Source organism: Cervus elaphus, chromosome 27, assembly GCF_910594005.1.
Source record: "Cervus elaphus chromosome 27, mCerEla1.1, whole genome shotgun sequence".
In the NCBI taxonomy this organism is placed as follows: Eukaryota; Metazoa; Chordata; class Mammalia; order Artiodactyla; family Cervidae; genus Cervus; species Cervus elaphus.
The window spans coordinates 41,188,744-41,210,930 of NC_057841.1; the positions used below are offsets into that span (position 1 = coordinate 41,188,744).

Sequence of the window (22,187 nt, forward strand, 5' to 3'; positions counted from 1 at the left end):
CATTAATTACATTTGCTAGGCTGAATCCTGAAACTTTCTTTTTCACTGTCCTGACAAAAAACAACCCTGTTCTCCTGGCTCTCTTTGCCTCCTCTGACCAACACTCTATCTGTGACTAAGCAGTTCATCTCCTTGAAGCCTCAAGGCCTTCCCCTTAGGCTCATCCTCGTTGGGCTTGCATCACCCAGTTGTAGCAAGAATTTTGTTAAGTCACTTTAGACAGAACACCCCACCTTCCGTAATTGATCGCCTTGTGATCTGATCAAATTCTTCACCCTCCACCTTTGATATCTGGTCACCCTGGTCTGCCTTTAGCAAGAATCCTATCAGGCCTGTTTAACCAGAATCTTCCTTTGCTCCTGATGTTTCCTCTTAGTAATTTCCATCCACTGACTCCCACCTGCTTCTTACTTATAAGTCCCTTGTTTTTGTTAAGTGAACGTCGCTCAGTCATGTCCGACTCTTTGCGACCCCATGGACTGTAAATTCTCCAGGACAGAATACTGGAGTGGGTAGCCTTTCCCTTCTCCAGAGGATCTTCCCAGCCCAGGGATCGAACCCAGGTCTCCCACATTGCAGGTGGATTCTTTACCAGCTGAGTCACAAGGGAAACCCATACTTGTCCATAATTTATTTAAGTATAAGTCCCTACTTGTCCATAATTTATTTGGAATTGAAATCAATTTGTTACCAAGGTCTGTTTGGCCCTATTACAATAGTCCTGAATTAAATCCCTTTCTAACTGCTTTAACCACTGTCTAGCTAATTTTAACTACCCAGCTAATTCCTTCTTCTGCCCCCTACATGAGGGCCTTCCCTTGGAGTTCAATCTATAATTCTTTTCTTTTTTTCTTGTTAACTGTCTCCCTGGGTTGGGAGGTTGGGAGGCACGGATCCTCTTACTGTTAAAATCCTATTGGGACTCAGGTCTTCAGTCTACCTGCCTGAGGCACCTTCCTTCATATGCTAACTAAGCAAAATTTCTCACACCTAGAAAATGGTTCAAGTGAAAAATAATGACAATAAAATGATCGAGAAAGAAGCAGTAATTTACAGGTCAAGGAAGATACATTACTCCAACTTTTTAATACTAATGCACACATTATTTTGCCAGTAACTTCTCTTAAATAAAAATAGATCAAAATACATGAAACTATCCATGTATCCCTCATGAAATATTTTCTTATATGTAACATTTAGAGTTTCTTGATCTTCCTAGCAGATTAAAATACATGCCCAATTAAGCCCCACTATAAGTTTCCATTTGAAACTTTTGAGTGTCTTATTACTTAAGACCCAGGAAGTCTCTGATTAGGAAAGCTGCCTTGCCAGGGAAGTGATTATTTTTTCCTGGGGGACATAATTAAAGAGGGTAATACTGCTGAGAGCTGTTTGTGCCAGAGGCCATACGCGGTAGCTTTCAACAAATCCAATGCCTTCACAGAGAGGAGAAAATCTCTCAGTTGTTCCACAGTGGATGTTCCCTGTGTGTATTACATGAAACACTAACAACACACCACCACTAACAAAAATGCAGAAACATAAAACCATACATGGGGATGGAACAGTGTGGCCAGAAACCCAAACACGTGAGAAAACACCAGAGCATAACGTCTCATCACCACACTCTGACTGTAATCACCCAACCAGCTGGGCATTCACATATTATATGGGTAATATAGAACTTCATTCAACAAATTTGATTAAATTTTCCAAAAGTGGTGGGAAGAGTGATTTCACAGATGACTCCCAGGTTTCCAGCTTAAGCAAGAGGGTGTGTGGGTCACGGTGACAGAGATGGGGACAGAAAGCCGCAGAGGAGGGAGGAACAGATGGAAGGGGGCATTTATGGGTTGAGTATTGAAAATAATGAGTTTGACGTGACCATGAAACATCAGTGGGATGTCCTCCTATTTCACACACAGGAACCTAAACATGACCAACACTTCAGGGGTGGGTTATTAACGAGAATGAATTTACAGTAATAATTCAATCTATGTCATTCTTGCGTTGCTTTTGCTATTTAAACATTTAGCAACTATTTAATTCTAATCTACTTTAATTTATGGTAGCGGCTTCCCAGGTCACGCCATTGGTAAAGACTCTGCCTGCCAATGCGGAGATACATGAGACACAGCTTCCATCCCTAGGTGGGGAAGATCCCCTGGAGAAGGAAATGGCAATCCACTCTAGTATTCTTGCCTGGGAAATCCCATGGACAGAAGAGCCTGGCAGCCTACAGTCCATGGGGTCACAAAGAGGTGGGCATGACTGAGCACACACACACCCCCAGGGCATTGTGCCTATGTATTTGTATGTAGGCATGTGTGTGTGTGCAAATAATTTATGGTGTGAATTTTCTCCTAAATCTAGTGTCACTGTCACTCTGATTGGTTTACCTCAAATCGGGCACATCCTTGATTTCAAATGTAATCTAAAAAACTGGGGTAATCCTAGCCCTCTTGGCCTGGTATATAAATTTAAATAACCTCTTAAAGACCAGCTCTCTGCTCTTCGCCTGTAGGACAAAGTGGTGCGGACAGACAATGTAGGAGTCAGGTGGCTCTGGCTGCCATGGGTCTGCATCCTGCTCGGCCACGTACTAGTTCTGTGTTCATCGGCAAGTTCTTTAGTTTCCTCATGCCTCAGTTTCTTCATCTGTGAAATGCAGAGTGCATTTCCATCTTGGTTTGTCGTTGTTATCCAGTCGCTAACTTGGGTCCAACTCTTGCAACCCCGTGGACCGAAACCCATCAGCCTCCTCTGTCTATGGAATGCTCCAGGCAAGAATACTGGAGTGGGCTGCCATTTCCTTCTCCAGACAAGAATACTGGAGTGGGCTGCCATTTCCTTCTCCAGGCAAGAATACTGGAGTGGGCTGCCATTTCCTTCTCCAGACAAGAATACTGGAGTGGGCTGCCATTTCCTTCTCCAGACAAGAATACTGGAGTGGGCTGCCATTTCCTTCTCCAGACAAGAATACTGGAGTGGGCTGCCATTTCCTTCTCCAGACAAGAATACTGGAGTGGGCTGCCATTTCCTTCTCCAGACAAGAATACTGGAGTGGGCTGCCATTTCCTTCTCCAGACAAGAATACTGGAGTGGGCTGCCATTTCCTTCTCCAGGGGATCTTTCCCACCCAGAGACTGAACCCACATCTCCTGCCCTGCAGGTAGATTCTTTACCACTGAACCACCTGGGAAGCCTAAGTCTTGGTTTATGGCTCAGTAATTTTTAAATATTATATGAGAACTGAAGAAGAACTGGTATTCTCTGTTGATTTTAAAAGTCCATTTAAGACCATTAAATGAAGTTTCTTAGTGTGTGTTCATATCTTCTATGTCTTCAGTGAGGTCTTTATGAGTTTCCTCTAACAAGAAGAAAAATAGTTTGAAATCTATTTCTATGATGGTGGATTTGTCAATTTTTCCCTGTATAAAATGTTCTCATAGGTTAGAGTCAGGATTAAGTGAGGTCTCAGATCAAGTGTTCAAGACAATGCCTGGAAGGTAAACATGCCACTTTGGCATAAGGGTTATTGAGTCAAAGGCACTTGAAAAACAGTAGGTACAAGGAGAACATTGTGTTCTGAGGTCTCTTCACTTCCTAAAAGAAGATAAAACTCCCATATGAAAGATTCCCTCCCTGTACAGGGGGAACACATTGTTATTCCCAGAGACAGGGCATGGAGGATGAGAGAATTCTATACAAAGAGACCTCATTAAAATAACTCTTATCTTCCTTTAGGCCACCTGTGTATTTTAGTTACGTTTCCACAATTCTATCTCTTTGTTCAACTTAGTATATAAACACTTAAGATTCTGCTACTTTTCATCTTTATTTTCTTATGAAGACAATCAAGTCACATAAAGCTTATATTGAATTCATTTGTGCAATTTTCTGTTCACTTACATCAACTTAATTCTCAGGCCAAGTCAAAGACTCTAAAAGGGTAGATATGAAATTATGTCCCCTCCCTGTACAGGTAAAAATCTAAGTATCTGACATATGTTTGCTATTATATTTTCAATCATAAATAAATACAAAGACCTCAAATGTTTGACATGCCAGAGAGAAATAAATTGTGTATCACTGCAGCTATTTTGTCAAATTTGTACTTTACATGATTTATAATTCCCAGATCATATCGGAATGGCAAGAAAAATCCCTGCACTCCTGCTGGTTGTTTTAAGTGGGATCATCTTTTCCCTAAATTTAGCTTTAAGTAAATATTTTAGATGAAAATTTCTAGCACATTATGAGAATATAGCAGGAATGAAAAAAAATTAGCCAATATGCATTTTGTTTTTTTTCCCTTATAATTCTCATCTTTTTGTTGTTCAGTCACTCAGTTGTGTCTGACTCTTTGAAACCCCATGGACTATATAGCCTTACAGGCTTCCCTGTCCACCATCTCTTGGAGTTTGCTCAGACTTAGGTCCATTTACTCGGTGATGCCATCCAACCATCTCATCCTCTGTCGCCCCCTTCTCCTCCTGCCTTCAATCTTTCCCAGCATCAGGGTCTTTTCCAATGAGGCAACTCATCACATCAGGTGGTCAAAGTATTGGAGCTTCAGCATCAGTCTTTCCAATGAATATTCAGGGTTGATTTCCTTTAGGAGTGACTGGTTTGATCTCCTTGCTATCCAGGGGACTTTTAAGTCTTTCTCCAGCACCACAATTCAAAAGCATCAATTCTTCTGTGCTCAGCCTTCTTTACAGTCCAACCCTTTTACTATAGAGTAAATGCTATCCTTGGGGATTTTAAAAATGTCAACAAAATACTAAAAAAATTGTGAGCTGTGATAAATTCTATTATACTCTGTTTCACAAAGAAATGATTCTATCATACAATGGAGAACATGTGTCCTTCAGATAGTACTTAATAGATCTTTTAATAGAAAAGGCCAATTTTGGTAATAATTGATTTATGTAGAAATTAAATACACTACTGTGGATGACTGGGTTGCTAACTAGACAACACCACACCATCATCTCCACCACTACCCCACCACACACTGAAGGAGTAGGTGGTATGCTGACACACACATGTATCTATCTCCCAGAGCTTGAAACAGCCTCATCAGTATGATTTTCATCTTCACGGTGATATGTCTCAGAGACATGACAAATAAACACAACAGCCCACAATTAGATTTTAGTTGTCTTACAGGTGTCTAAAATAATCAATGTCCTCAAACAGCGCCAGCAGTTCCTGGCTCTGAATCATTTCTAATTAAAAAGCATAGAGGAATAAAATATAGTAAGCTTTATCTCAAAAGACATTAACTTGCAGAGGATTTATAAAATATTGAAAGAGTAAAGAAGCCCACAGGGTTAAACCCTCTGCTAAGATTGATGAAATCGTCCACCAAAACTTTATTGATCTACTCCTATTAAGGAGGAAGTTCTGAATTTCTGCTGAGAAAGGACTGAGGTTAACCAGTATCAAAGTAACAATTCAACCTCAAAAAATTAATAAATGAAAAGAGCAGAAAAATATTCAATAGTTGCATGGATCCTATAGTAAACAAATCATCTTTGCCCCAAATGTAATTTATCTGGGTACAGATTGGCTATAAACAAATTTTCAGAGGACAAGAAAGAAAAAAGTAAGGCATACTTTTGAACTTACTGGAATCAGATATAAATCAAGAGCACGGCAACATTTATTCAGGGTAAACTGAAGTCTTAAAGAGGCTTTCATTTCTGCCCAAACTGTGGCCACATAACAAAGTCAGAGTCAGAATGCAATTTGCAAACCTCAAGCTTTGACACTGAAGGAGTCAGTCTTGATGAAAAGGGCCTTGCTTGCTCCGTATAAATTACTCACAATATATGGAACCAGATGTCCTGTCAAGCTGAAAACCCACTGCTGAATTTTCCTATTTGTCTTGCCAGGTCTCAGATAACTAAATTACAGGTACATTTTCCAAACTGAGTTCATCGTTTAGAGTCACAGATATACATTTCTTAGCCTTGTAGAATTATAGTGGAGAAGAAGGATGGAATTTCCACTAACCACTAAAACCATGGTGTGGGCTCTGGCTGGCTTAGAGACCTGGAGAGGTCCTTAGAGCTCACTGTGCTCAGCTGGAAAGTGCTGGGTATTCTCCAGATTATCCCATTTTTAAAGCAACCTGGCAGATGATAACAACACTGCCCCCATTTTACAGATGAAGAAACTGAGGCACACCGAAGGGTGCAGTCAATTCTCCAAGCTCATGCTGTTAATATGTGGAAGACCTGAGTTTTGAACACAGATCTTTCTGCACCCTAAACCATGGTCTTTCAATTTTACCTCCAAAAGGTTGCCATATTAGTTGATGAACTGACTCACTCATATTCTCATACCTGATTTTAAGCAGCATTTCATATGACCTGCATCTTGACATTACAAGATAAGGAACCAGAATGAACTCCTTAGTGACATTTATCCTAAATCCTTCTTTTTATAATGGAGGTAGCTGAGGCCTGAGGACTCAGCCAAGGACACACATCAGGTAACAAGGTTGGAACTAGTCCTTTCCTCGAAGCTTAACACCAGGTATGCCCTAGCAGCAGGTGACATTTTCTACCATTAAAGTAAATGATGAAATCAATTGTTAAAATAAATTTTCAAGATTCCTGTTTTCATTCATTGTTATTATTTATGCTGATACATAATTATAAGAGGCGCGTTTCCAAGTTGGTGCCAACACAGAACCTATAACAGAAAGAAACAAGTAGGAACCTGGTTTAAAAACACAGAATAAATTTCATGCTGAGCTCTAAAAGTAGGCCTTGAGCCCAACTTCAGGACTAAATCAAAGAGCAGGCAGAAAGCAGACAGCAGGAACAGTTATTTTAGTAAGTAAAGTAGGATAAATTTATAAACCAATCACGAGGTGATATGCACAGATAAAAGATGTAGAGAAAGAATTTGCAACAGTGATACACGAACACATCTGAACGCAAGAAAGCAAAAAACCAGAAAGCACAATTGTCTGAAATGTGAATAAACATTCAAATGATGCTGCAGCTGCAAAATTTAAACTCAAGGAAGAGACATTTGCAAAGGAATTCATTAAATAGATGTGATTTCCTGCTTGCACATAGCCAGTGGCTCTTTTATAAAGTAAAATGTACAATTTGTCTTGATAGAAATGACATCTCTCCTCTGCTGAACTCAATCAAACGGCAAAAGTCTTTTGTGAAAGACTCTGCTTATTACAGAGTACAATACTATTGATACCCAGATGCTCAGGCTCTGACTCCATTGTTATTCCACCTAATCAAATGTCTGAAATAAGGAGTATGTTCTTATACAATAAGGAGGTTTTCGTGTGATGGTAATTAGTCTTTTCCTAATGGCATTTACCATGGCAATTTCTTTGTAGGCATGAAGTTTCTTGCTGAAATCAATGCTTGCTTGCCAAACCTGTCTGTTCCTCTCTCCTTCTCCCCTTCCTCTCTTTCCATCCATCCATCTATCCAATAAACATTTATAAGTCTATAACACAGCAGGGGATATATACATGTATCAAGAAGCTTACTGTGGGGGATTTTATGACACTAAGAAGGTATTTGACCAGGAGACAGACCTTGTTCTTAATCTAGTACACAGTACAACAATGGTTTTGCTGGCAAGCAAGCCCTTTTATTGCAATCGGTCTTTGATTTAAACTGCAATGTAGAAACCATAGTGTCAGCCTGGATCATTTATTTTTCCGGAGTGATTCTCAAAGTAAGGTTCCTGGACCAGCAATAGTGACATAGCCTGGGAACATTTTAACAAGGCAAATTCTTGGGTCTGGTCCTAGACTCACCTATATTTGAGAACCCAAATGCACCCACACCACTTGGAAGACCAGATACATCACAGAATTTGCAGTACTAATCAATGATCTAGACCACTGGTGGGTGGCATCAAGGAGTAAGAAAGTTAAGCCTGAAAACAGAGTAGCAGGTTCTAAATATCTGATTAAGAAATTTGGACAATGATGACTTGGTAAATAAGGGAATATTTTCTGAGCAAAGAGCAGATGTGATCAGAGCTTTTATTTGGGAGGCCTTGGAATCTAATGAGACCACAGAGAGGAAGACAAAGGAGACAACTGTGCTGTTTAGGTGAGAAGATGCTTTAATTGATGCTTCCTGTGATGACCCAGGAATTTATCAGGCCTCAACTGAACTGAGACCATTTGCTCAGTCTGCATCCTGGGCTCAAGATGAGGTGTGCTCTAAGAGGTATCTCTCCACTGCTGTGGGATTCTCTTATTTCTGCAGTTTCATTCTGTCCACTTTGGGGGTTTCTGTCTTGCCACCTGTCACTGTTTTCTTGGTCCCCCTGCCTTGCCTCTTCTGGCCACCCTTCCCCTTCTTCCACCATTTTCAGTTCCCTCATTAGGAATTTGCATGTTCATTTAATCAGTTGAAATGTTGCTTATTCATGTGATTGCAGAGTTGCTCCTTAGAGTTCCCTGGTAACATCTCTCTTCTGAACAAAGGATCTTCTAGGTCACAACAAACCACAGCCTTTACCTGGCTTTATTTTCATCTGCTGAATGTCCTCATTGCCAAAAACCAACCAACAAGCCAACCCCGATTCACTTTAATGTGTTAAATCTATTTTGTCAGCTGACCATCCTTGTAATTTTATGCTCGGACATGCATAATTACAGTCACGCTTTTCACACCAATAATGACACTGCTATTGGGGCTATTTCCAAATAGGAAAGACAATAATTATATTTTTGTGCATCCACAGACACCTTCCTGTACGAAATCAAAATACAGTGAATAATATGTATAGGCACTATAAAATCTAATTCCATTATCTCTTTTCCAATATTTTGGTCATACTTCAAATCTTACTATATAATGTCCAAAGTATACATGGACCAGGATGCACTTTTCACCTCTGAACATGGACAATTTATTGAATAAGAAGTTAGTTTTGAAAGAGAGTTCCTTTCGGTTCTATGACATTTGGATATCACTCATCAATGTCTTTAAAACACAAGACATTTTCTTCCTGGAAATAGTTCATTTAGGAGGATTATGTGATTTATTTGACTATTGAAAATAAAGTAAAAAGAACTACAATAGACACTTCTGGTCCCTGCTTCATACCTTGTTGGTCCACCTCTGATTTCAGCCATGGCTGCACAGATGGACAGTTCTGAACCAACTCAAATTCTCTTTGCCTTTACAGTGTCCACCACAATGACCAGTGCCAGCACTGCTCAGCACTGTGGGGGGTTTAATGACCCAGGAGCAACCCACAACCAAGGGAAAAAAGCCAATGAGTGAACCTTTGGCTATACGTGCTTCAGGTGGAAATTCCAGGGGGGATCTCACACCCTCCTGGAAGTCCCAGGGGAACCATGTTCCCACGTCCACTTTGGAGAACTCATTCATTTGCTCTTATTTCGGTCTGTGTTTCTTTCCCCATTCACTCTCCCCAGTCCTTGGAACCAACTCCCCAGTAAATAGCCATGCTCAAGTAGTTGTCCCAGGCAAGCAATCAAAACAATCAATTATTAACATATTTGGCAATATCAATTCCCTTTAGATCTGATATCATATATTGTCAAGACCATTCTTTTTTCTTTCCATAAACTACACAATAAAATGAAAGGAGTGGAGACCATACCATTACTTCAAGTGTTTCCATTGTCTTCCTTACCTCACATAAATCAAGTTGATCAGTTTGTGGTGATAAATTCAAATCTGTCCAACACTCCCAAGAAAAAAGAAGCTGATACTGCATCATTTACTTCCATGATTCCATGCCTAACCTAAAGTGCAACATTTCAGCCCAAAGACTTAAAAAAATGCATCGCCCTGCTCTGCCACTCTAGATCAACAGCAAGAATGAAGATTAAACATATAAAACACATCTGGTCCAAATTCTGAAGAGGCAATTAAGGAGTTAAAACAACAGTAGAGTATGTCAGCAGCATATTAATACACCTTGAATTATAAGCCAGAAATATGTTTGTTAAACTTCACCACACAATCATAAAAGAAAAAACTGCTTCACACATGGTGACTGAAGAGGAAGCTGTAGGAATATATGATTTTAAGGAAAAGGAGATAGTTTTACCTTTGATGATCAATTTTCCATTTTTCTTGCTTCTAACGCAGGAAAAGATCCAAACTTTACAGCTTTTGTTTTTTATATGCCTTTTGGCGTGTGATGCTCAGCTGTTCTGAAATATAACAAAATGCAGTAATTAGATGCAGTGTGTGTGTGTCTTAGTCAATCAGTCATGTCCAACTCTTTGCAACCCCATGGTCTACAGCTCGCCAGGCTCCTCTGACTATGGAATTCTCCAGGCAAGAATACTGGAGTGGGTTGCCATTTCCTTCTCCAGGGCATCTTCCCAACCCAGGGATCAAACCTGGGTCTCCCACATTGCAGGCAGATTCTTTACAGTCTCAACCACCAGGGAAGCCCAGATACAGTAACTACCCTGAAACAAAAAGTTACTTAAGAAGATCACAATGACTCTGGAAGCCGTTAAATTCAATGATGTGAGAAGAGCGTTTCATAGAAAATTCGCCTGGCAGAGTTCTCGCATGATGCTACACTTTACTTTCATGCTTTTCAAAGGAAAATCAAGCCTAAAAAATACAGAACAATGTCACCATAATAAATAGGTTTGCTACTCTACCGTCTATTAATACCTTTCTATCATTAATGCTTATATTCTCTTTAAAAAGTAATAAAATGCAAGCATTGGTCATGTCGTTTTGTAAGATATATTACACACAAGATTGTGTTCACTTCCTGTGCAATATTTGTTTTAACAATGCTGCAACTAAATAACTGTAACCAAAAAAAAAGGGGGGGGGGCGTTAAAAAGTATTCTTTCCAGGGTAATTCCTTTGATATCACAAGAGGACACCAATCGTGGCAGACTCTTCCTCAGAGTATTACTAGACCTAGGTGCAGTGCGTGCTCAGTAACATAGGACTCTTTGCAACCCCATGGACCATAACCCGCTAGGCTCCTCTGTCCATGGAATTTTCCAGGCAAGAATACTGGAGGGGGTAGTCCTTTCCTTCTGCAGGGGATCTTCCCGACTCAAGGACAGAACCATACCTCCTGCCTTGGCAGGCAGATTCTTTATCACTGAGTCACCTGAGAAGCCCCTACTAGATACTGGCTGAGGCCTAAACCAAACCATTAGCTCCAACCAGTAACAATATTTTCTCATGAAAGCGATAAAATGGAACTTCTAATTGGGCCCAGACTTAAGGAGGGGGGTACCTCTTATGGTCATATCACATGCTTTACCCCGACCTATGTTTTTCCTTTCTGAAAAATCATGGAGGCAAGGAGTTGTGTTACAGGCACAAATGATTGGTACTGAGAAATGAAGCTACCAACAGAGTTCTGTTCCTGTTTGCTTCTAAGCAATATGATTTTGTGGCCTGTGGTAGCGCATTCAAATAACGTCAGAGGCACTATGACAGTGTCTGAATAAATGGAGAAATCACTTCACAGAAGAGGAACTAGAGGCCACAAGAGGTGACAGGGCTTGACTAATTTTATTAAGAGACAAAGGCAGAATGACATCTCAGAATTTCTGCCTCCAAGTTCAATCCCTTTTGAAACCCGTGAGACTGTATTTGTTGCCACAAATCACACTGGTCATTCAGAAAGTTCAGGGCTAATACAATTCTCTGCAGAAGTTGTCCTAGCAAGACTGTGAGGCTGGCAAAGTTGACAGGTTGCGAATTAGGACGCCATGGGTGGCTGAAAACAAGAACAAGAGGAGCATAAAAATATCACATATTTTCATAGCACATAAAGCACCTTGGGAATAGTATACTTTCACATGCATCTCGTTCATCTATACTATAAAGGATAGAAATGGTTCTCCATTATCAAAAATGTTCAAGTATAATTATCCTTATGAGTCTTGGTTTATATATGGTTATTCTGTTACATATTCTTAATGTTGAAGGATACCAGATGAACTCTGAATTTTTTTCCTACATACGAGAAATAGGTTACCCAAGGAGATACTAAAAACACCAATTTTTTAAACATTTGGAACTGATCACTTATTCATTCATAAATATTGAGAAACTATTTTGTGTTAGACATTGTTCTTAATTTTCTGTAGGGAAAAAATAAAAGATTATGCAATTTTTGACAGAAACACCCAGATACACAATAAAAGTCAATCTTACTACAATTGTGATAATTTCTGATTTGAATAATATTTAGGTAAACAAATATCTTAAACAATGGAACAATGGGAGGGGGGAGGTTGTCTCAAATGTCATCAAATCTTGTGATTCCAGAGTGGCTGATCATCACAACTGTCTGGAAAACTGGTAAAAAATGCAAACTACAGAATTTCATGTAAGCTCGATTAAATCAGTCTATTCATGGGTAGATTCAGGGAAATGTGAATTTTGCAAATGCTCCCTGGCTCATTCCCCTGATCAAGTTGAGAAACTTACTGATTCTTGCCCAATCTCCTTATTCTAAAGCTGAGCAAACTAAAACCAAGGAAATGACTTGCCCAAGGCATTGGACTTTGGTGACAGAATCGAGATTAGAATGCAGAATTCCTGATTCTCTGCTATGTTTTTCCTTTCCAAGAGTCCCTTTTTAATTTTTTTTTTTTTTTGGTATCACTGAGTAGCAATAGTTTCTATATCTGAGAAAGAACAAGAGCAAAGGAAAGGTAAACAAAACTCTGACACACACACACACACACACACACACACAGAGTGAAATTTGACCTTACGTTGCTTGATTCAATAGCAAACTTCAGTACTCCACTGGGTTGTTACAGAGTCAACTACTTGGGCCATCTGCTTGGCCCCTTTCTCTAGGATCTGCCCAGCATCCTACCACTTTCCTCAACTTTCAAAGGCGCCCACTACCCACTGTGTGTCATTGAATCCTCACCTCTGGCCTTTGTTGACTGTGGGGTGGTAAGGGGACCTCAGTAAGAAAGTGCCATGTAACCAAGACCTTGGAGGATGTGAGGGGGTTAGTCATGCGCAAGAGAAGGGTGTTTCAGCACACGGAATGGCCAAGGTTAAGGCCCGAAGGTGGGAGTGTCCCCAGGGCTGTTCCTGGAATTGCTAGAGGGTCAGTGGGAATGGAGTGTCACTGGGAAGGGGGTATCAAAGGCAGAGGAATGAAGGGGTAGCAGGGGGGCTACTGTGTGGGCAGAGGTGGAGGGAGGGCAAATCAAAGGCAGCTCAAGGCTTTTTGGCTTTTACTCTTGAGAGTGAAATGGGAGCCACTGCAGAAGGTTGAGCTCAGAATTGATATTAGTTCTGTTTCTACAACCTTTTTCCAGCTGCTGCATGGGAAGAGACCACGGGGCTGGCCGCCAGGGTGGAGGCAGGTGGAAAGATCATCTTCTTGGACAGAGACGCTGGCTCAGACTCGGGGGGTGCTGCTAAGGCGGGCTCAGGTCCAGGCTGGGCTTCTTCTGAAGGAGAGTCAAGAGGATCTCCTGATGGACTGGGTGGAGGAGATAAGGAGAGAGGGTGGCAAGTTTGTCCTCAAGGTTTTTAGCCCGCACAATCAGAAGAGAGCCATACCATCACTTAGATGAGAAAGGCTGTGGCTAGAGAAGGGACTTTCCATGTGGTGGTAGTGGCGAAGAACCTGCCTGCCAATCCAGGAGATGCAAGAGACACGGGTTCAGTCCCTTAGTCAGGAAGATCCCCTGGAGGAGGACATGGCAACCCACTCCAGCATTCTTGCCTGGAGAATTCCATGGACAGAGGAGCCTGGTGGGCTACAATCCATGGAGTCGCAAAGAGCTGGACACAAACAAAGCAACTAGAGAAGGCTTTGTGGGGAAAAGGTGAGCTTAATTTGGCCACACTGACTTTGAGAAATCAGTACTAAGTGGGCTTCTCAGGTAGGCTGTTGGACATATAATACTGGAATGGAAGCTTCCAGATGGCTTTCTGGCCTCACATGGACAGTATTCTTATTTCCACCTACCACAATGACTATGTGGATATTAAACACAAAAATACATGTAAAGAACAGTAACTGGTACATAACAGAAATCAGCACATTTTAATTCTCTTTTTCCAGCTTCTACTTTCAAATATTTATTTCTCTATTGACTATAAGATTAAGTCTATCTCTGTGTGAAAAAAATCAATTTTCCACAAGATGTAATAAAAACCATGTTCTACATTGTGGCAGTCCTTCCTCAAATATGGAGAAAAAAATCTGACGAAATATTAATAACACTACTCAATAAGTCATAAAGTAGAAGTTTCAGGGAGCAAGGTAAATTATGGTTGGGGCACAAGCTGAAAGCTCTAAAGTAAAAGTAAAAAACAGAACTTAAATAAATCCTATAAAGTCACTCAACTTCTTTCAAATCTTCCTTGATTTTCAGCCAACAATCAATCGTCCTCTGGGATAAGAAGATGCGGAAATGGGAGAGATATGGTCACTGAGCCATAGAAACCAGTGCACAGCTGATGAAGTATAACTGGGAGCTGTGGAAATTCTAGGAACAATTCTTTAAAGTCTACTATTGTATCTTTAACATAGATTTCTTGATTTATAAGTGCCTCTTTAACTGAACACATTAAACTCAAAACCATCCAAGTTCATTTTTTGAAGTCTCATGTTTTACTGTAAAATTTTAATCAAATGCATAGACCAGAAAACATGGTATTTGTTTAAAACCAAGTTAAACTAGCCATCTGCCTCCAGGCCCTCTTACCCTTGCAGATCTCAGAGTAAGAATCAATTTCAGAAGTAGGTCTGCAATTATTCTGTGACTCCCATATGTCTGAGGCAGCCTCTGATTAAATCAAATCAAACAAGGAAGACGAGCGAGTTGCTACTTCCATTGCAAACCCCTTTGCTACTTGTGTCCTCATCTGTGTTTAAGCAACTTCTAAGCAGGGCTGGATGCATGGATGCGCGTCCTGGGCAGCTCCGTGGGGCTCCATGATCAGAACAGCCCTATGCTCCGCTTAATGCTTTTATATTTGAACCATTGTTCTGTGGGTGCAGTCCAATGGGATAATGGAGCATACACAGGAACAGGGGCATCAATACACCTGAACAGTAATATACCTGTCCCCAGACCTTGCTGCCTCATCCACATATAACATGCAAGAAGTTGAATTCTGGTAGACCCATGACTCCTGGGAGGTCAGTGAGATTTGTATGACTATGGCTGAGCAAGTGAGGAAGCTGATCATCCACCAGCCACGTTTTTCATGGGAACGAGAATCTGCATCCGACTTTGAGAAGGCAATGCTACTCAAAGAAACACAGATGACCAAGAAACTCTACCATATCCTTTGTTTATTGCATTTTCTCCCTTGTATTAGCCAGCTGCTTATGCTGAAAATGATACATAAAAAGACAAAGAAAGGGCAAGCCACAGTTCTTTTTCTCTTTCAGTCATCAGTAAGCCTAAAGGAGACTGTGTGTGTATCAAGACATGAAATTAAAATGGTAGAATAAGTTTTGTGCAGTGTTTCCACTGTTCCGCTGAGAAAGACATACGTATGCACGATCTATGACATACAAATTGCATGATTCTACATGAAAGTTAGATAGCCTTATATTTGCATTGCACAGTATCAAGATGAATGGTTAAATTCATGCTAATAATTTAAACTTGTGCTTTTCTTTATACTTGGAACTACATTAGCCAATAAAAACAATGTTATGAAAAGCTGAGAGAGAGATGGTGGAAGAAAGGAAATGGTTTTAGATTTTTGCACATGTAACAACTCTCTGCCTTGCTTTTTTTTTTTTTTTTTTTTTTTGGCTGTGCTGAGTCTTCGCTGCACAGGCTTTTCTCTAGTTGTGCTAAGTGGGTGTGACTCTCCACTTGCAGTGCATGGGTTTCTCATTGCAGTGGCTTCTCCTGTTGTAGAGCACAGGCTCTAGGGCCCGTGAGCTCAGCAGTTGTGGCTTCCAGACTCTAGAGCACAGGCTCAGTAGTTGTGAACCACAGGCTTAGTTGCTCCGAGGCATGTGGGATCTTCCCGGACCAGGGATTGAACCTGTGTCTCCCGCATTGGCCGGCGGATTCTTTACCACTGAGCCACCAGGGATGCCCTGTCCTGCTCTTTGAATCTAAGGGTCCTGCCCTTTCATTTTGCCCTGGGCCCTGCTAATTACTTAGTCATTTACAGTCATCCTGTTGTAATGAGCTGGCACAGACTCTAACAAGAGCTTCAAGCATTATTAAATTATGGTTTAAGCACTGTATAAAGAATTTTGGAAATGGCCCATCTGCTTCTGAAAATCCTGGAATAAATGTGAATTAAATGAATCTAGTCTCTCTTCTCCTCAAATGTCCCAATGTCTTCTTTACCAGTTGACTCCTTGAATATTTGATCAAAGTTCTCTACCGCAAGCCAACTCACCTTAGATGTCCCTCAGTTTTAATTTCTAATTTAATTTAATCTTCCATTTGAAACTCCACTGCCTTCAAGGTCAAATCCTCAGTTGGGGAAGAGAGAAAAGTAAAAAAATGAAAGTGATTTACTTTGAAGTGTAAACAATGAAGACATCTGACACCTTCAAAGCATATTTACATTTTAAAGCTGAACTTATGTATTGTACTGTGTAAGAAACAATGCTTGTAAGGGAGAAAACTTTCTATTACTCTCTGCTAAGAAGGCCCTTCTACCCCAATCTACTTGAATAATAAGTCAACCTATTTCTGAATAAGTACATGTTTTTCTTTTTATTGAAGTATAGTTACTGCACACTATTATGTAAGTTACAGGTGTATGACATAGTGATTCACAACTTTTAAAGGTTATACTACGTTTACAGTTACTGTAATTGGTTATCTTCCATGTGTTGTAAAATATATCCTTGTAGATTATTTTATAGCTAGTTTGTACTTCCTAATCCCTCACCCCTCTCTTGCCCCTCTCCACTTCCCTTTCCCCACTGGTAACCACTAGTTTCTTCTCTTTGTCTGTGAATCTGCTCTTCGTTATATTCACTCTTTTGTTATTTTCAAGATTCCATATATGTGATATCATACAGTATTTGTCTCTCTCTGACCTATTTACTCTAACATAATGCCCTCCAAGTCCATCCAAATAGCTTCAAGTGGCAAGATTTCATTCTTTTTCATGGCTGAATAGTATTCCACTGTGTATATATGAATACACACAAAAACACACATATACTACGTTTTCTTTATCCATTCATCTGTTGATGGACACTCAGGTTGCTTCTACGTCTTGGCTATTGCAAATAATGCTGCTATGAACACGGGAGTGCATGTATCTTTTTGAATTACTGTTTTGAGGGGATATATATCCAGGAATGGAATTGCTGGGTCATACAGTAGTTCCATTTTCAGTTTTTTGAGAAACCTCCACAGTGTTTCCACAGTGCCTATTCCAATTTATATTCTCACCAATAGTGTATGAGAGTTCCCCTTCCTCCACATTCTCACCAACATTTTTTTTTTTTTTTTATGATGGCCATTCTGACGGGTACTATCAGTGAGATGTTATCTTATTGTGGTTTTGGTTTACATTTCCCTAACGATTAGCAATGTTCAGCATCTTTTCATGTGCCTGTTGGTCATCGGCATATCCTCTTTGGAAAAACATCTATTCATTTCTTCTGCCCATTTTTTAATTGGGTTGTTTTTGTACACAATTTTTTTAAAAATGAGGTGTGCTCAGACATAGCCAAAATTTCCCGATCAACTGGAAAAGGATTCAGTCATGAAACACACAGGCTTTCTTCATGTCTCTTTAAAGCTTACCACAAAGAAATACACTTTAAAGTGCTAGCTGCAAACTTAGCCTCTATTTTATTCTTTATTTGACCTGCGTTCTTTCCATCCTGCCTTCACATCTCAACTTACTTTGTGACAGCTTTGCAGCTTCAAGAATTTGGCTAAATGGCCCTCTGTGCTGAGATGTTCGGGTACTCCCCCCCCCCCCAAACTCACTTCTCTACACAGAATAATTTGGGGCTCACCGGTAAACACATGGTAGGTAATGACTCACTGTGGTATCACAGCTACTGCCCGATTACAAAAAGACTGATGATCTATTTACAGCTAACTGTTAGGGCATGAGTGAGCCTTATCTTTTAACCCACACAGCTGAAGACGAAAGGACCTTTTCCCTATGGCAGCTTTCTTAAAACAAGTTTCACCACCCAAGAATAAACTAGGGACTCTGATATTTATTATCAATGATCCAACATCTTGGATGTGCACAGCCTTTCTTTCCTCCAGTATGTTTACAAGTAGTTTTTAAAACACTACAAACAAACAAACCCCCTCTCCCAAGCCCCTAGGCTATGATAATCTCCTTGGTCCTACTGGATCTACATTGCTTTCTCTTCATTCACCAGGCTAGCAGTCTTCTGTGTCCCTTTCAATTTCCCCTCCCTCTGTGTGAACTTAATGGAACAAAGTAAGAATAACTTCATTTATTGAGTGCTGATTATCCAGTAGGCATTGCTCTAAGCACGTTACATGGATTGTTCCACAGAACATTCAGAATAACCCTAAGAGGGAGGTGCTATTATTAGCTCCAGTTTACGGATGAGAAAACTGAGATGCAGAGATGGTTAGAAACTGACCAAATTATTAATGTTAGTGAGTAAAGGTACCAGCTAATTTATATCAGACCTGGACAGTCTGATCTCAGCCATGTACTCAACCACTATTTCACCTCTTGGTGGTTGCCTCAAGCCAAATATACAGATTTATCTTTCATCGATTCGTTTCTATCCACCTGCCTAATTCCTTTATATCAGCCTGGCTGTAAGACTTTAAAAGTTTATCATGTCCCTAAAACTACCAATAAATGATTTCATTTAGATATCATCATTATTCCATTTTATTGATGCCAAAATGGAGGCACAGAAATTAAATTACTTGGCCAAGGTCACAGAAAATATTGGAACAAGGATTTAAATCTAGTTCTTTTAATTTTTTTTTAATCACTGAGCTATATTTTACTCTCCTGTGTCAGATTCAGCTTTCCTTATTCTTAAAAATCACTATTCCATGCCAGACTACACAAAAGCTTTTTCTTTTTTTCCCCCTTTCTTTTAGTAAGCTGATGATTAGTTCAACTGTTAGAGCCAAAATTTTAGTAGCCAGGGACCCAAGTCTTAGTTCCAAACCCCAGACATGCCAGTTGGCAACATGGCCCTGGAGGGCCACAAATTCTAATTTTGTTTCTAAGCAGCCACTTCCCAAAACCATCCTGCCAATCACCAATCAGTGAGTTATGTACTTTTAAACATGGACTGGGCTTTATTATTCATAAAATCTAATTTCTTCATTTCAGAGATAAGAAAGGCACAGTGAGACTGACTATCATACTTGAGATCACATAGCAGATCAGTAGCAGAGCCAAGACAATCATTAAGATTTCCTAACATGAAAACTGGGGTCTTCATCCTATACAAAGGCAGCCTAATTAGCTATTTTTCACAGCATCTTAAAAAACATATTCATACATTCAACAAAGATCTAGGGGTTACTATGGGCCAAGTGCTGTTCCATGTACTGGGGATGGGCTAGTAAATAAAAGAGAAAAATTCCTTTCCGGGTGGAGTTTTATAATCTGGCATCAGGAGGAGGCAATGGCAACCCACTCCAGTTTTCTTGCCTGGAAAATTCCATGGACAGAGGAGCCTGGCAGGCTATAATCCATGGAGTCGCAGAGCTGGACAAGACTGAGTGGGCACACATATCATAATGGCACAATAAACTGTATTAAAAAAAAATTAGAGTTGCTTTACAATGCTGTATTCGTTTCTGCCGTACGGCAAAGTGGATCAGCCACACGAAAACAACAGCCCCTCTGTTGGGACGTCCTTCCCGTGTCAGTCAGCACAGAGCCGTGTCGAGTTCTCTGTGCCCTACAGTGAGCTCTCACTAGGTATCTATTTTGGACACAGCAGTGTACATAGATCAATCCCAGTCTCCCAAGTCATCCCACCTCCATCCCCGCTCCCCTTGGTATCCATATACTTGCTCTCTACATCTGTGTCTCTATTTCTGCCTTGCAAACAAATTCATCGCTATCATTTTCTAGATTCCACACACATGCATTAATATATTATATTTGCAGCACTAATTACAATAGCTTAGGACATGGCAGCAACCTAAATGTCCATCAACAGAGGAATGGATAAAGATGATATCAGTCAGTTAGTTCAGTCATGTTCAACTCCCTGCAACCCCATGGACTGCAGCATGCCAGGCTTCCGTGTCCATCACCAACTCCAAGAGCTTAAAGATGATGTGACATATACATATATATACATACACACACACACACACACACAGGAATGTTACTCAGCCATATAATTATGCAATTTGCAGAGACATGGATGGACCTAAAGACTGTTACACAGAATGAAGTAAGTCTGAAAGAGAAAAACAAGTATTATATATGGGCTGTATTTTAAAACAATATGACATTATACAATTTAGGTTAGTTTGAATTTAAACATTGTTTTTTTTTTTTTCATTTATTTTTATTAGTTGGAGGCTAATTACTTTACAATATTGTAGTGGTTTTTGTCATACATTGACATGAATCAGCCATGGATTTACATGTATTCCCCATCCCGATCCCCCCTCCCACCTCCCTCTCCACCCGATTCCTCTGGGTCTTCCCAGTGCACCAGGCCTAATCATTATTTTTTTTAAAAGTGGTTATTTAAGAAGCACTGGTTTGAAATATGGAAGCCATCGTAGATGGAAGAACCTGTTCTATCTACTACTTAGTATATACATTTGAAGCCCAGTCATTACATATAAACAGGGGTGGTAGTGGGTTTCGTGATACCAACAGAGAGATGGAGAAGATGAGGTGCCTGCCCTCAAGGAGTTTTAAGATGAAGCCTGAGCCACCTAGATTAGAGGAGAGGGTTTCCCCTTAGATTAAACCTCTTTAAGCAAATTCTTTAACATTTAAAAATCATCTTTCACTTTCCAACAGTTAAAACTCATTCTATATAGCTGCTGTTAATTGCTACTACAGTCAGACAAATCACCTGAAATCCTGAAGCCCCAGTTAAAATTTTCTGAAACTGATCTAGTTGAAGTCTTTTAAAACAATGCATACCATATTTTGTGTCAACTTGGACAGTGGCAGAAAAATAACAACAGTAAAATGTAAATTCCCTTAGAAAATCAACATACCACCTCTTTCTCTTGCCAGTAATTATTATAACAAAGTCACAAAATTGAGCTCTTGGTCACAAAGGCTGGCTGTATTTGCTATTAGTCTGAAAAGAAACAGCCATTCTAAAGCTATTTCAATAATGGAAACCAAAAAGCAGTGTGATTTAAGGTACTATACTAAGCCTATTCTTTAATTATAATATTTTGCAATGTCAGTAACACCATTATCTGCAGTAACCAGGGATTAAAAAATATATGATATAGTTATGTTTCGATCACAAACTAGGCTTTGGTTGTCTTCCAAGATACTAAATGCTTCAGTCCCTCTCTCCCACTTAATAAGTATGTCGAGTAGATGGGGCTGATATCATGTTCCCTTGAAGTCTCTGAACAGAGGGTCAATACTAAAACATCCTGATTAAATCCCAGCAACAGAGACACATCAGAAGCCAGTGTGTATGTTGTTATCAGGTCATAACTGCCTTTACTCCTGAACCCGCATACATCCAGAGCTATAGAGGATGTGCTATCCACAATATGTTTTCATCTCTCATGAATTCCTTATTTGCTGCTTCTGAAAGTGAAAGTCGCTTAGTTGTGTCCGACTCTTTGCGACCCCATGGACTATACAGTCCACGGAATTCTCCAGGCCAGAATCCTGGAGTGGGTAGCCTTTCCCTTCTCCAGGGGATCTTCCCAACCCAGGGATCGAATCCAGGTCTCCCACATTGCAGGTGGATTCTTCACTAGCTGAGCCACAAGAGAAGACCATGAATACTGGAGTGGGTAGCCTATCCCTTCTCCAGCAGATCTTTCTGACCCAGGAATTGAACCAGGGTCTCCTGCATTGCAGGCAGATTCTTTACCAACTGGTAAAGGGGAAACCTTCCTGATATAAGAGGGGGTAAATATACAAGAATTCACACTCAGAAAATGTTCTGAATGGCAACTTTTGGAGAAACATCTAAAGGGTTAGCAAATGTGGTTGAATGAACTTTTATTATTCATTCCTACTTTCTTCACTGTGTCT

The 22,187-nt window shown here is 40.2% G+C and overlaps 1 protein-coding gene across 6 annotated transcripts in view; it reads right to left on the reverse strand.

The window, feature by feature from the left end:
- DLGAP1 (DLG associated protein 1) overlaps positions 1-22,187 on the reverse strand; it is a 750,273-nt gene that overhangs the window by 485,171 nt on the left and 242,915 nt on the right. For all 6 annotated transcript variants that reach the window (XM_043888813.1, XM_043888810.1, XM_043888814.1 and 3 more), the window contains one exon: positions 10,093-10,198. The gene's annotated coding sequence lies outside the window, so the exon portion shown is untranslated. The remainder of the gene's footprint in view (positions 1-10,092; positions 10,199-22,187) is intronic.